This window comes from Nerophis lumbriciformis, linkage group LG09 (genome assembly GCF_033978685.3).
Source record: "Nerophis lumbriciformis linkage group LG09, RoL_Nlum_v2.1, whole genome shotgun sequence".
In the NCBI taxonomy this organism is placed as follows: domain Eukaryota; kingdom Metazoa; phylum Chordata; class Actinopteri; order Syngnathiformes; family Syngnathidae; genus Nerophis; species Nerophis lumbriciformis.
In genome coordinates, this window is record NC_084556.2 from 33,396,777 (window position 1) to 33,413,251 (window position 16,475).

The 16,475-nt window shown below is 42.4% G+C and overlaps 1 protein-coding gene across 1 annotated transcript in view; it reads left to right on the forward strand.

Annotated features, from left to right (window-relative positions):
- The window catches only part of jhy (junctional cadherin complex regulator), a 75,913-nt gene that overhangs the window by 6,503 nt on the left and 52,935 nt on the right, over positions 1-16,475 (forward strand). The gene's annotated exons all lie outside the window — the stretch shown is intronic.

Here is a 16,475-nt window from a genome sequence, read left to right on the forward strand (position 1 = left end):
GACACATATTTATGGTGCAGCCCATTTCCAAGTTTTGTGTGTTGATTTTTCTGTCTTGGAAAACAGCAGCTTTAACTTAAAGTGGCTGTGTGTGTGTTTTACATACATGTGTAGTTACATCATTACGTGTTAAAACCCGGAAGAGGGCAGGGTATAATGCTTATAACACTATGGAAAGCTAGGACCCTTCTAGGCAACTGAACGGTTGCAAACAGTAATATATCACTCACTGCCTCTGAACAGTGTCTAGCAAAAGTGTTCACAATCTTCACTCACAAAAAAAAAAATTGCATTTCATACATTAAAATTGAATGTTAACAAATGCATTTAAAATACAAATATCCCATGTATTCACAATTCAGCTCATGGTGCACATTAAAAAGGAGAGCTAATGGTGCACACTACAAAAAGGGAAATCTTCCAACACGCTGTATTTTAAGATGTCTAATGTTTTTATATAATTGTATTTTATGTCAATTGTTTTAAGTGTTTTTTAATTTATTTTATTTTTCCAAGACATTTACATTTGTATTGCCATTTTACGGCTTGTTAGGGCTTCTTTGTTTGGATAATTGTTCATTTTAAAATGAACAGGGCAAACATATGTTATCTTATGTCAATTAGGTGTGTCCCGATCCTATATCAATATCAGATATCAGTCCAATATCAGCAAAAACTTTTACAAAAAACAAGTATCGTATTATATTGTTTTGCGTGTAAAATCTCTGATAAAAGCAGCCCTGCGACATGTTTACTTGTGCAAAACTGGACAACCAGTTAACATATAAATGTCCTCCAATGAGGACACAAGTTTGGTCTTTTTGAGTATTTTCGTGAAGTCATTTACAAAAGATAAACATGGTAGACTTTAGGCTACTAAGAGCGTGTTGCTACACAGCAGCTAAGCACACAAGCTAGACATACTGTATGTAAAAGGTGTTCTGATTTGAAAAATATTGCAGTCTAAAACAGCCTATTTATCAATATAAACAGATATCAAATAATTACGGTTACATAATATTTACAGATTCAAAGTCTGTAATAATAGAGATGGGTACCTTTCACATTTGATCCGATACGGTACCAATTAACAGTACCTGGGAATCGATACTGTTACTCAACGGTACCAGTTTTCAGTACGTGTGTGTGTGTGTTAATCAGTGTTGGGTTAGTTACTGAAAACCAGTAACTAGTTACAGTTACTAGTTACTTTATTTCAAAAGTAACTCAGTTACTAACTCAGTTACTTACACCAAAAAGTAATGCGTTACTGTGAAAAGTAACTATTTAGTTACTTATTTTTTTCTCCTTTTTTTTTTAAGGCTCCCATTAATGCCCTTTTAGCCTTCATTTCAGTACTGTTATTGCACTGGAGAATAATACAATGTGTTGATCAACTTGACATGCATTTGCATCACTGAACTCAGAAAGCAATGTGGTCTACATACAACACACAAAGACAAAGATATGTTTCAAAGGGCCAATTTATTTCAGGCCACAACAAATTGACAAAACTATTTGAAATAGCTGCAACATAACATACATAAGTAACACACCGCATAATAACAACATAGCTGTAAAGCTGGCTTCACCCAAGGAAGGCACACATGACATACACAAAGCCTAGTCAGGCATTTTTTTCTCTCAAGGAATTGTGAAATAAAATCATGTATTCAGGAGATCAACACTGTAGTGAAGCCCAGAAGACTCTACACATTTCCCCAGTTTTAGTTTAGAGATAAGGTAAGATTGGCCTGGCCCACTAGGATCCCTCTTCATGTTTGTGAACTTTATAGTCTATACATTTAGAATTATGTGATAATCAAACACTCTAGAAGTCTAGAATGAAATAGTTTATAAGATAATTGACAGTGTGTACCTTCAATGATGAGCAGAGGCAGAGTTTGGAGTGTTTTCTTTAGCTCGCTTTCCATGTTTATGTACTCACTGTCCAGGTACTTGGAACATGTTTTCCGTGCCATTTGTTGTTTGACGCCGGTATCATGCTAATTAGCTGCCAGAAAACGGGTGACTCCACTGTAGAAATAGCCTGCATGTCTTCTAGCACATACGCTGCAATGGCTCTATCAATGTTGTCCTGGCTAGCATTGCCTCCGTTAAAATCCTTAGGTGGAGGTGAAGTGGCATCGGAGTCTGTGTCTCTCTTTACTAGCTTCGTCGAAGCATGTTGCTTATGTGGCGTGGCGAAGTTGGGAGAGTGGCCGTGCCAGCAATCTGAGGGTTACTGGTTCAATCCCCACCTTCTACCATCCTAGTCACGTCTGTTGTGTCCTTGAGCAAGACACTCCAACCTTGCTCCTGATGGGTCCTGGTTAGTGCCTTGCATGGCAGCTCCCGCCATCAGTGTGTGAATGTGTGTGTAAATGGGTGAATGTGGAAATAGTGTCAAAGCGCTTTGAGTTCCTGAAAAAGGTAGAAAAGCTATACAAGTATAACCCATTTACCATTTATGTAGCTGTTTCAGCAGATTTGAATTGCTGTTTTGGGCAGTATTCCCGGGTGCGGTCACTGCTGCTGCTCACTGCTCCCCTCACCTCCCAGGGGGTGATCAAGGGTGATGGGTCAAATGCAGAGAATAATTTCACCACACCTAGTGTGTGTGTGACAATCATTGGCACTTTAACTTTAAGTAGATGGGATCGTTGATCCAAGACACAACTTACATTTAACTAAAATGTTCTTTTCTTTGTGCTCAAAAAAAATAAAGTGACAATGTCTCCATGTTAAGAAACTCGACTTCTGGCTTCGCCATGATGTCTTTTTAGTTGTTATGAGAGTAGCGTATGTGTGTGTGTGTGGCCCTTTAAGATATGACAGCTTATGAGGTGAGTGACGTCAGTGAGTGAGTGGGCGAGAGAGGTGAGGGAGCGCAACAGTGCGTGCGTGCAGGTGCTCTAGCTTGGTAGATGGCTGCGTGCAAGACACCAATAAAGTCACAAAATTGCAACAAACCGCCGGCCTCGTCATTCACCCTCGAGTCCGGAGCTGTAAAGACCCACTGCCGGGTAAAGTGAAGGTTGTTAGCCCCGAAGTACATAGACCCTGGAGGAACGTCTCCCCTGCGCTCCGCTCCTCGGTCGAGGAAAGCACGCCTTTTCTTTTCCTTGTGAGACAGAAGGACGACACTTCTTCTGTTTCTAGCCGATACTACATTAAAAAATAACGTAAAATAACGCAGTAACGCATCACGTAGTAACGGTAACTGAGTTACTGAATATAAAAAATAACGCGTTAGATTACTAGTTACCGCCGAAACTAACGGCGTTACAGTAACGCGTTACTTAGTAACGCGTTACTTAGTAACGCGTTAGTCCCAACACTGGTGTTAATACATTTTGATTGTTTATAAATAAATAAAATTTTTGTGTAAAATGTATAAATGACCTGATTACAAAAACTGCTGTCCAGTTGTTACATTTTGTTTTCCTATTACAGAGTCTCATTTGCAAATAATATTCCAAGACGTTAGATAGCAGTACTGTATAGTTTATGTCAAAGTCGTGCATAGCTTGTATTCAGTCATGTGATTTTTGAACGGAAGTGAACAAAGTGGTAGTCAACCAAACCAACATGGCTACTGCAGAGTCACGCAATTGAACCCATTTTCACGCCACACTTGACATTTATCACGCTTATATTTCCCCATTCACCACGCTATATTTATTATTTTCATAATAATATGCAGCTGAGATAGGCTCCAGCACCCCCATGACCCCAAAAAAGGGACAAGCGGTAGAAAATGGATAGATGGATAAACTTTTTTCTTCGTGACATGTCATAGTATGGGTAACTGATTGATTGGCCGAAATATCCAATCCCAGACCAATTGCATACATTCTTGTGCCTAAACCTAGCCAACCACAGAAGGCACCACGCAATGTAAACCAATCAAAAGCAAGTCTTGGATTCTCTATCTTTCACACACACCACAGCGCAGTGTTGTCAACTTGACGACTTTCTCGCTAAATCTAGCAGCTTTCCTACTCCTCTAAGTGACTTTCTTTCTCAAAAACTAGCGACAAATATAGCAATTTTTTAGATGTCCTCAACGTACATCCGGCAGCTGAGCTTTTCCTCACAGGCGTCCCCTGTCTACGGAATGTCTGCCCTTAGACCAGTGTTTTTCAACTTTTTTTTGAACCAAGGCACATTTTTTGTGTTGAAAAAATCCAGAGGCACACCACCAGCAGAAATCATTAAAAAACGAGTTGACAGTAAAGAGTCGTTGTCGCAATTGTTGGATATGACTTTAAACCATAACCAAGCATGCATCACTATCGCTCTTGTCTCAAAGTGGGTGTACTGTCACCACCTGTCACGTTACGCCGTTTTTTGCTGTTTTCCTGTGTGTAGTGTTTTAGTTCTTGTCTTGCGCTCCTATTTTTTGGCTTTTTCTCTTTTTTTGGTATTTTCCTGTAGCAGTTTCATGTCTTCCTTTGAGTGATATTTCCCGCATCTGCTTTGTTTTAGCAATCAAGAATATTTCAGTTGGTTTTATCCTTCTTTGTGGGGACATTGTTGAATGTCATGTCATGTTCGGATGTACATTGTGGACGCCGTCTTTGCTCCACAGTAAGTCTTTGCTGTGCTCCAGCATTCTGTTTTTGTTTACTTTGTAGCCAGTTCAGTTTTAGTTTTGTTCTGCATAGCCATCCCTAAACTTTAATGCCTTTTCTTAGGGGCACTCACCTTTTGTTTATTTTAGGTTTAAGCATTAGATACCTTTTTACCTGTAGGCTGCCTCCCGCTGTTTCCGACATCTACAATGCAATTAGCTACCGGCTGCCACCTACTGATATGGAAGAGTATTACACGGTTACTCTGCCGAGCTCTAGACAGCACCGACACTCAACAACAACACATCATTTGCAGACTATAATTACTGGTTTGCAAAAAATATTTTTAACCCAAATAGGTGAAATTAGATAATCTCCCACGGCACACCAGACTGTATCTCAAGGCACAGTGGTTGAAAAACACTGCCTTAGACAGCTGATACTGAACGCACATTTTGTTGTCCTTTGAAGTGCAAAGGCACTTAAGTTTTATTCCAGTCAGAGCAGAAAGGACATGCGCACCCACTCTGTGCAAAACTGCTGCTGTTTCTGCCTTGGTTTATTCACAGTATGAGATTAATGTTAATGTTTTGTCAATGGCAGGCTTCTAATAAAAACAAACTCATGTTGATGAGTTAATGTTAATGAGCCAGTCAATAGATTTGGTTTGTTCGTGAATATCACAACGCTTCAGTCTTTTGATCAAATTTGATTCTCTAACATTTAAAAATGTAGAACAAAGAAAATACAACCAAACTAAAAATTAACAGAAGAAAATCTGTTCAAAATTAGAAATTTTTAACTCACTTTTTATGTCTCCCAGTACGTTATTCCTCTCTCCTACAGCATCCATCCATCCATCCATCCATCCATCCATCCATCCATCCATCCATTTTCTACCTCAGTCCCTTTGGGTTTGCCGAAGGTGCTGGAGCATAACATCTATTGTAATCAATTATGCAAATTAGACAATTATGTCGTCTCGCAACTTTTATGACCGTCAATAGCTACTTTCCTTACTGATGAGTTGGCAACACTCGAAGATGAAGAGCGCTCAGAGGAGATTGAGGACAAAGAGGACGGAAATGTAGAAGAGATATCAATTGTAAACACAGATGAGACACAAGAACCAGCAGAGAAAACATTGGAGATGATTTTAATTACTAATTTTTGGTTAATTAAGACTAGCATTAGGAGGCCACAGTGCAGGGAAAGCTAGTGGAGGTGAGGACATCAGTCCCAAGTATAAATCAACGCAAAAAGGGCCACATTTTTCAAACGCATCATGCCACTTATGTCTATTGTCATTTTCTGAAACTTGGCAGCAGCCCTGGTAATACTGTGCAGCAAACAGTGTGCAAACTATCTGAGTATGCAACGGCCTAGATCTTACCAGGTAGGAAAACTAAAGCAGGTACCAGCAAAAAAAACCAACTATGCAATGTAATCGATCTGTATACGTTATTAAAAAAAGTTTTGTCGAGTGGTTTACGAAACCCGCATATCAAAAGTGTGTTTTAAGAACTCCGAAGTAAGTTAGAATACAAATAATATTAAGATAATATTAAGATAAAACTAAAAGTAGATTAAATAACCTTTAATGAAGCGATCAATGCAAATTAGTGCGTTCTTTGACACAGCTCCCTTGGACTTGAGTGCTATATTCAAGAGCTACTTTTCTCGTCGTCATTTCGTAAACTCTTGACATCTTTTGCCCTGCTGGATTACCTCTTGAGGAACTCTGAAGAAACGTTTATCCTTTTCGCCATTTGAACAGTTCCAACAACGCAAGCATAGGTTTATCCTCAAGCTTTTGTCATTTTAGCACCTGTCCTCTTTTCTTTATACATGCTTCCCCTGGGTGCTGGGTACTGTTTCGCAGACGATATTCAAATATATCTGCCTGTAACAGTAAGCAATACCCAGGTTGCCATGACTACTCTGCAGAACTGTTTGCAGGATGTACAGCAATGGTTGGGGGCCATTTTTTTATACTTAAACAAAAATAAAACAGGTCCTCTGTCCTCATATTGCCACGAATCAACAAGGAGCCTTGTAGTCACCTTTGACAGCTTGCTTAAGCTTGACAAACTAATTAGCTGTGTCATTAAATCTAGCTTCTTTCAGCTAAGACTCCTTGCAAAAATAAAACATTATCTTCCACAGGCTGACTTTGAAAGAGCTATCCATGCATTTGTGACGACACGCCTGGACTACTATAATTCGTTGTACGTAGGCCTGGATCAGGGCTCTCTCCAGCGGCTACAGCGCTTGCAGAACTCTGCTGCTCGTCTTTTAACTAAAACCAAACGACGTGAGCACATTACCTCTATACTGGCTTCTCTTCATTGGCTCCCAGTTACTTTTAGAGTTAATTCATACTTGCCAACCCTCCCGGATTTTCCGGGAGACTCCCGAAATTCGGCGCCTCTCCCGAAAACCTCCCGGGACAAATTTTCTCCCGAAAATCTCCCGAAATTCAGGCGGAGCTGGAGGCCACGCCCCCTCCAGCTCCATGCGGACCTAAGTGACGTGTTGACAGCCTGTTCACACGTCCGCTTTCCCATAATATAAACAGCTAATGATCGAGGGAGAGTTCTTGGCTTCTTATGTGGGTTTATTGTTAGGCAGTTTCATTAACGTATTCACATTGGTCAGTAGGGGGCAGTAGGGCGTTTCTTCCCAATTGAATGCTATCACCTGCAGACCGGAAGTGTCTTGTCATTCTGATGAGCACGACCAGTCTGTGAACAATTGAAACGTCCTGTGTGCTTTTTCCTCCTGTATAACAGGTTAGTTTTGGTGAATCAACTCACTGAATAATATCCATGTGATCTTTATAAGTAAGTACACATTCTGATGGTGGAGCCTAACTCTAAAGTGTTTGTGAGTTGTAGTGTGTATTTGTGAATGAATCCAGTGTACAGCTGCAGTAATCAATACAAAAAGGCGACGTGAGTGTGCAATGTTTATATAGGAACTTCTGATCCTAATTCAGACTCCCAAATTAGAGCTCCCGTTTTCTTATTGATTTTATAATGTATATTTGTATAATGTGTGTGTTCTGAAATAGTGACAGAGAATAGAACAAGGATGGACAATTCAACCCTTAACTCAACAATGAGTAGATGAATGTTATGTGTGTGTATATGTGTAAATAAATGAACACTGAAATTCAAGTATTTATTTTATTTATATATATATATATATATATATATGTAATAAAATATATATATATATATTGCTAGAATTCACTGAAAGTCAAGTCCATCCATCCATCCATCCATCCATCCATCTTCTTCCGCTTATCCGAGGTCGGGTCGCGGGGGCAGCAGCTTAAGCAGGGAAGCCCAGACTTTCCTCTCCCCAGCCACTTCGTCCAGCTCCTCCCGGGGGATCCCGAGGCGTTCCCAGGCCAGCCGGGAGAGATAGTTTTCCCAGCGTGTCCTGGGTCTTCCCCGTGGCCTCCTACCGGTCAGACGTGCCCGAAACACCTTCCTAGGGAGGCGTTCGGGTGGCATCCTGACCAGATGCCCGAACCACCTCATCTGGCTCCTCTCGATGTGGAGGAGCAGCGGCTTTACTTTGAGCTCCTCCCGGATGACAGAGCTTCTCACCCTATCTCTAAGGGAGAGCCCCGCCACCCGGCGGAGGAAACTCATTTCGGCCGCCTGTACCCGTGATCTTGTCCTTTCGGTCATAACCCAAAGCTCATGACCATAGGTGAGGATGGGAACGTAGATCGACCGGTAAATTGAGAGCTTTGCCTTCCGGCTCAGCTCCTTCTTCACCACAACGGATCGATACAGCGTCCGCATTACTGAAGATGCCGCACCGATCCGCCTGTCGATCTCACGATCCACTCTTCCCCCACTCGTGAACAAGACTCCGAGGTACTTGAACTCCTCCACTTGGGGCAAGATGGCACTCCACCCTTTTCCGGGAGAGAACCATGGACTCGGACTTGGAGGTGCTGATTCTCATCCCATTCGCTTCACACTCGGCTGCGAACCGATCCAGTGAGAGCTGAAGATCTTGGCCGGAGAAAGCCATCAGGACCACATCATCTGCAAATAGCAGAGACCTAATCCTGCAGCCACCAAACCAGATCCCCTCAACGCCCTGACTGCGCCTAGAAATTCTGTCCATAAAGGTTATGAACAGAATCGGTGACAAAGGGCAGCCTTGGCGGAGTCCAACCCTCACTGGAAACGTGTCCGACTTACTGCCGGCAATGCGGACCAAGCTCTGACACTGATTATACAGGGAGCGAACTGCCACAATAAGACAGTCCGTTACCCCATACTCTCTGAGCACTCCCCACAGGACTTCCCGGGGTACACGGTCGAATGCCTTCTCCAAGTCCACAAAGCACATGTAGACTGGTTGGGCAAACTCCCATGCACCCTCAAGGACCCTGCCGAGAGTATAGAGCTGGTCCACAGTTCCACGACCAGGACGAAAACCACACTGTTCCTCCTGAATCCGAGGTTCGACTATCCGGCGTAGTCTCCTCTCCAGTACACCTGAATAGACCTTACCGGGAAGGCTGAGGAGTGTGATCCCACGATAGTTGGAACACACCCTCCGGTTCCCCTTCTTAAAGAGAGGAACCACCACCCCGGTCTGCCAATCCAGAGGTACCGCCCCCGATGTCCACGCGATGTTGCAGAGTCTTGTCAACCAAGACATCCCCACAACATCCAGAGCCTTAAGGAACTCCGGGCGGATCTCATCCACCCCCGGGGCCTTGCCACCGAGGAGCTTTTTAACTACCTCGGCAACCTCAGCCCCAGAAATAGGAGAGCCCACCACAGATTCCCCAAGCCCTGCTTCCTCATAGGAAGACGTGCTGGTAGGATTGAGGAGGTCTTCGAAGTATTCCCTCCACCGATCCACAACATCCGCAGTCGAGGTCAGCAGACCACCATCCCCACCATACAAGGTGTTGACACTGCACTGCTTCCCCTTCCTGAGGCGGCGGATGGTGGTCCAGAATTGCTTCGAAGCCGTCCGGAAGTCTTTTTCCATGGCCTCCCCGAACTCCTCCCATGTCCGAGTTTTTGCCTCCCCGACCGCTGAAGCCGCACACCGCTTGGCCTGTCGGTACCTGTCTGCTGCCTCGGGAGTCCCATGAGCCAAAAGAACCCGATAGGACTCCTTCTTCAGCCTGACGGCATCCCTTACCGCCGGCGTCCACCAACGGGTTCTAGGATTACCGCCACGACAGGCACCAACTACCTTGCGGCCACAGCTCCAATCGGCCGCCTCGACAACAGAGGTACGGAACATCGTCCACTCGGACTCAATGTCCAGCACCTCCCTCGTGACATGTTCAAAGTTCTTCCGTAGGTGGGAATTGAAACTCTCTCTGACAGGAGACTCTGCCAGGCGTTCCCAGCAAACCCTCACAATGCGTTTGGGCCTGCCAGGTCTGTCCGGCATCCTCCCCCACCATCGCAGCCAACTCACCACCAGGTGGTGATCGGTAGAAAGCTCCGCCCCTCTCTTCACCCGAGTGTCCAAAACATGAGACCGCAAATCCGATGACACAACTACAAAGTCGATCATGGAACTGCGGCCTAGGGTGTCCTGGTGCCAAGTGCACATATGGACACCCTTATGTTTGAACATGGTGTTTGTTATCGACAATCTGTGACGAGCACAAAAGTCCAATAACAGAACACCACTCGGGTTTCACTGTCGCTGCCAACATGAGCGTTGAAGTCCCCCAGTAGAACAAGGGAATCACCTGGGGAAGCACTCTCCAGTACTCTCTCGAGTGAATCCAAAAAGGGTGGGTACTCTGAGCTGCCGTTTGGCGCGTAAACGCAAACAACAGTCAGGACCCGTCCCCCCACCCGAAGGCGGAGGGAAGCTACCCTCTCGTCCACCGGGTTGAACTCCAACGTGCAGGCTTTGAGCTGAGGGGCAACAAGAATTGCCACCCCAGCCCGTCGCCTCTCACTGCCGGCAACGCCAGAGTGGAAGAGAGTCCATCCCCTCTCAAGAGAAGTGGTTCCAGAGCCCTTGCTGTGCGTCGAAGTGAGTCCGACTATACCTAGCCGGAACTTCTCCACCTCACGCACTAGCTCAGGAAAGTCAAGTATTTCTTATATATATATATATATATATCTTAACCACGCCCCCAACCACGTCCCCGCCCCACCCCTGACCACGCCCCCCACCCCTCACCTCCCGAAATCGGAGGTCTCAAGGTTGGCAAGTATGAGTTAATTTTAAAATGTTACTTATTGTTTTTAAATGCTTACACCAAGAATCCCCCCTCCACATACCAGGATTGTAAATAATCAAATGTAAATAATCAAATGTATATACTTGTTCTTATGCTTTCTGAACTCACTATGTTCACTGCTCGCTGTACATATCCTACCAAGTCAGATCTTCACTGTTTCAATGTCCATTTCTCTGATGATGCAATTGTTGATGACTGAAGTGCTGATATCTGATGGGTGCTGGTTAGCGCCTTGCATGGCAGCTCCCTCCATCAGTGTGTGAATGTGTGTGTGAATGGGTAAATGTGGAAGTAGTGTCAAAGCGCTTTGAGTACCTTGAAGGTAGAAAAAAGCGCTATACAAGTACAAGTACAACCCATATCAAACAAAACCCCCCCCCCCGCATCCCACCCCCCGGATTGTAAATAATGTAAATAATTCAATGTATATACTCTGATGATTAACTTGTGTGATGATTTATTATGCTGATAGTATATATTTGTACAATGAATTGAAAAAACTTATTCGGGTGTGTCAATTGTGATGGACCAAAAAAGAGGAAATATGATATACGAGTGTTGTAGCGTGTCCCGTTTTCAGCGGATTTCTCCGCTTCTGTGGATGATTTTGCCAACTCGTAATACATACTTTTTGTGGGTATATTAAAATGTACTTTCTTAACTTCAAACATTTTGATTTGAGGGGGCAGAGCCTCTTGCCACTGCGTAGAGCCGGCCCCCATGGAGCAGGCAGGAGCAGACAAGAAGGCATGCTAATCGCTGGCATAGCATGGAATAAATTGTTAGTTATCCTTAAAAAGTCTAGTTTGTTATCAGTGGAAATGCATTCGTTTTTTTTACCTCATTTTCCGGGGTGATATATGTCTACTGTCAAGTCAAGTATGGTTGACCTGTTGGTAGATGTGTTTGCTTTAGTGTTGTCAAACAATCGATTAATTGCAGATTAATCACATTTTTTAATTTGGATTAATAATAGGGCAGCACGGTGGAACATGGGTTACTGCATGCGCCTCACAATACAAAGGTCCTGGGTTCGATCCCCGGGCTCTGGGTCTTTCTGTGTGGAGTTTGCATGTTCTCCCCATGACTGCGTGAGTTCCCTCCGAAGACATGCACCTGGGGATAGGTTGATTGGCAACACTAAATTGGTCATAGTGTGTGAATGTGAGTGTGAATGTTGTCTATCTGTGTTGGCCCTGCGATGAGGTGGTGACTTGTCCAGGGTGTACCCCGCCTGCCCTCTCAATGCAGCTGGGATAGGCTGCAGCACACCGCGAAGGGGACAAGCGATACGAAATAGATGGATGTATTAATCATGATTAATCACATGTTATTACTTGCTTGCATGAAATAATCCATCCATCCAAATTAACTTAAAAATACCCCAATATTTAGAGCAGTGTTTTTCAACCACTGTGCCGCGGCCGTGAGATACAGTCTGGTGTGCAGTGGGAGATGATCTAATTTCAACCTTTTGGCTTAAAAATATTTTTTGCAAACCAGTAATTATAGTCTGCAAATTATGTGTTGTTGTTGTTGAGTGTCGGTGCTGTGTAGAGCTCGGCAGAATAAACGTGTAATACTCTTCCATATCAGTAGGTGGCAGCCGGGAGCTAATTGGCTTTGTAGATGTCGGAAACAGCGGGAGGCAGTGTGCAGGTAAAAAGGTATCTAATGCTTAAACCAAAAATAAACAAAAGGTGAGAGCCCCTAAGAAAAGGCATTGAAGCTTAGGGAAGGCTATGCAGAACGAAACTAAAACTGAACTGGCTACAAAGTAAACAAAAACAGAATGCTGGACGACAGCAAAGACTTAATGTGCATCCGTACATGACATGACAATCAACAATGTTCCCACAAAGAGGGATAAAAACAACTGAAATATTCTTGATTGCTAAAACAAAGTAGATGCGGGAAATATCGCTCAAAGCAAGACATGAAACTGCTACAGGAAAATACCAAAAAAAAAGAGAAGAAGCCACCAAAATAGGCGCGCAAGACAAGAACTAAAACACTACACACAGGAAAACAGCAAAAAACTCAAAATAAGTCACGGCGTGATGTGACAGGTTATGACAGTACACCTACTTTGAGACAAGAGCTATAGTGATGCATGCTTGGTTATGGTTTAAATTAATATCCAACAATTGCAACAACGACTTTTTACTGTCAACTGAGTTTCATTTTTTACTGATTTCTGCTGGTGGTGTGCCTCCGGATTTTTTCGACGCAAAAAATGTGCCTTGGCTCAAAAAAGTTGGAAAAATACTGATTTAGAGAATACATTTTATTATACAGCAACATGATTTAATAGTAGTTTTTCTGGAATGCACATCATTTATTTGCTCAAAATTTGGTAACAGTTGTATCTGAATTCCAGTCATGTTTGTTTTTTTAAGTGTAATTTGCCAGTCGGAGTCTCTTCACTCATCTTTGCACTGATGTATGCATTGACCCAATCACCGACAGTATAACAACTCGCCTTGCCTTTCAGGTCCCAACAGGTATAAAAGAAAGGGCATCTCTATCCTCCTTCAAAACCGCAATAAAAGTACACCTCAAGGCAACTTCAACCCTAAACTAACACCCTCCCCGGATTATTAGTAATCAAATGTAAACAATCAAATACAGATATTTTTCTTATGCCTTCTGATCTCTCTCTCTCTCTCTCTCTCTCTCTCTCTCTCTCTCTCTCTCTCTCTCTCTCTCTCTCTCTCTCTCTCTCTCTCTCTCTATGTCCACTACTTGCTGTACATATCCTACCAAGTCAGACCTACACTGTTTTAATATCCATTTCTCTGTTCTCAATTGTTGATGACTGATGATAACAACCAAACCTAACCCCCCCACCCCCTCCACACCCCGAATTGTAAATAATGTAAATAATTCAATGTGTACACCCTGATGATTAACTTGTGTGATGACTGTATTATGATGATAGTATATATGATATTATATATCTGTATCATGAATCAATTTAAGTGGACCCCGACTTAAACAAGTTGAAAAACTTATTCGGGTGTTACCATTTAGTGGTCAATTGTACGGAATATGTACTTCACTGTGCAACCTACTAATAAAAGTCTCAATCAATCAATCAAAGGTAACTATTCACGGTTAAGGTAAAGGAGCATGGGCGCGGACAAAAAAAGTTTCATATAATGTACACTGTAATATAGTGTATACTGTAAATATATATATTACATTTATATATGTAAATATATAGAGGTATAGAAAAAGGCGGGATTGATGAAAGTTTGCTTGAGCCAAGTTGCCAGTAGATGGCAGTGAAGATGCTTTTTGCTTTACAGAACCTTGCTAAATAGGCTTGGTGCCTTTATTGGTATTCGGGGGAAAAAAAGTGTAGGATAGGTTTAGAAAGCTAATATAGATATATTTTCATTAAATACACTGATATTTAATGAATTTTATTATGATTATACATATAAAAATAAACATTTATTACATTGGAATTTATAATAATAATAATAACAATACTTTTAATAATAAATTACGTAATAATACTAATTCAAAGTAAATTAGGTGTTTTTTTTATGTTAAAGTACAAGCCAACAGAGATAATTGTTGCTGTTCTGTCTTAAAGGCATGGTAGTAGTCATCTATGGTGAGGACCAGATCAGGCCTCAAAACTTTTGTCTCCTTCAGACACTGCTGGATGGTAAAATAGAATGTAAGAGGGCATTCACATTCCTGCTGTCATTAACCTGCGGAGATTGATTCCCAGCAAGTGTTCATCCTGCTCCCCAACTATATTGTTTCAGAGGGAAATGACCATGACACATTTTCACAAAAGGTTCCATCTCACAGAGCCGAGGCAGAGGACACAGTCCTATTCCCATCATCATGTTCTCATAGTCCTCTTTACCGGCCCCTCAAAGCAGATAAGCCTTTTCACACAATACCGCTGCATACTTTACAAACCCAATAGTCATTCCTCGCCCAAGTGAAAAACTCCTATTTAAGCAGCTCTATTCATCTCTCTGTGCTATATTTTCCACCTATTTACTCAAAATATTGGGTGAAAGTGAGTACAGTCTGTGCAACCCTTCCCCTTCATTGTCACTGTCACAGTATTTCGCTTGCTTTTGTACCCAGTCGTCTGTACCCCTGCTCTGTGTTTTTCCACGACACCCAGCTGCATGTTATAATGCATTCTCTAACTAGTTTAAGTATGACTCATTAGTGAGACACTTCTTACCCTTTTAGCCTCACTGAAAAGAACAGCCCTACACCTCGGATCCCCCCGCCTCCCACATCATGACATTAGTGGGGAATTAGGCCCTCTCCGTCCTCCCAGTAAGCACAACAAAGGAGCTCACTGCTATTTATTTTAATGAGATCTTTTCATTTCCATCGAGCATTTTACCCCATAATTTTGCAGCCATTTTATTATCTGATTTCCGTGCTAGTACCTCTCAAATTCACTTTAATTTGCCAGTCAGAAGGTAAAAATACCAAAATATAATCATTAATTCAGCCTTGTAATCCACAAGAGCTGTTTCATTTTTCTAATTTTTTATATAACCTTGATTGGAGGACACGATCACTCTGGTTGGTGTGGCAGGTAAACTGATATGGAAATATATAAATGATGTTGCCTGCCAACCAGAGAATACAAACATTAGCATCTGAAATCTTGAACTAAGTGAGTGTTTTAACACCTCAATTCAGTTATAATAAACGTTAAGTTAATAAATCAGGTGGTCAAATGTACTGCCACGATTTGACTATCTGTGCCAGTGTATACAACTTTTTCTCCCTCAGTAATTATTTCGTAAATTATATAGTCATATTTTGGACTTCATTTGGAATTTAAAGACTCGTAGGTTATGTAAACAATATTTGCAAGGACCGAGGTCGTTGGGGGGATTGGCACTACCAAACCTTAGGGTTTGTTACTGAACCACCAACATTAGAATTCTTAAATATTGGCTGCAATATGAAGCATTTGATCCTCCTCCATTATGGCTAGTTATGTGTTATGATCCATTGCCCGGATCAGAGTTTATTTACGTTTTTGATTCACTTGTTGTTTACGTTCTGTTTCAGCACCCCTGTTTTGTGTCTCCTTGGTTGCTATGGTTATTCATTGTGTTCACCTGCCTCTGATTAGTGTTCGGGACGTTCACCTGTTCCCGGGCACTAATCAGAGAGCTATTTAGTCCTGCCTTTTTGCCTCACTCATTCTGGTGCTTTTGTTTGCTTTCATGCAACTGTTACGTTTATTCCTTGTGTTTCTTGCGCTAAGTTCCACCTTAGTTTTTCCTGTGAAGCTATCCCGTTAGCTTCCAGTGCTATATGCACGCTTGTTTTGTTTGTTTTCTTGTGTTTGTTTGTTCCGGCCTGATTTATGAGAATAAATCATACTCTTACCTGCACGCCCTTTCCCGTCGTTCCGTCTGCACTCTGGAAGAACAATCCGCGCATCACCATGCGATCCAACCGTTACATTATGGAGGCCAACTCAAACCCTTATCTCTCAGACGCAGGCTCTGGTTCTGGTTCACTCTCCTATTCACTCATTTACTTTTACGAACAAGTCAATTAGAAAAACTTCATTCAGGATTTGGGTTCAGTGTAAGTGCTATTTTGGTCTACAGACTATTTCTAGTCTTGCACCC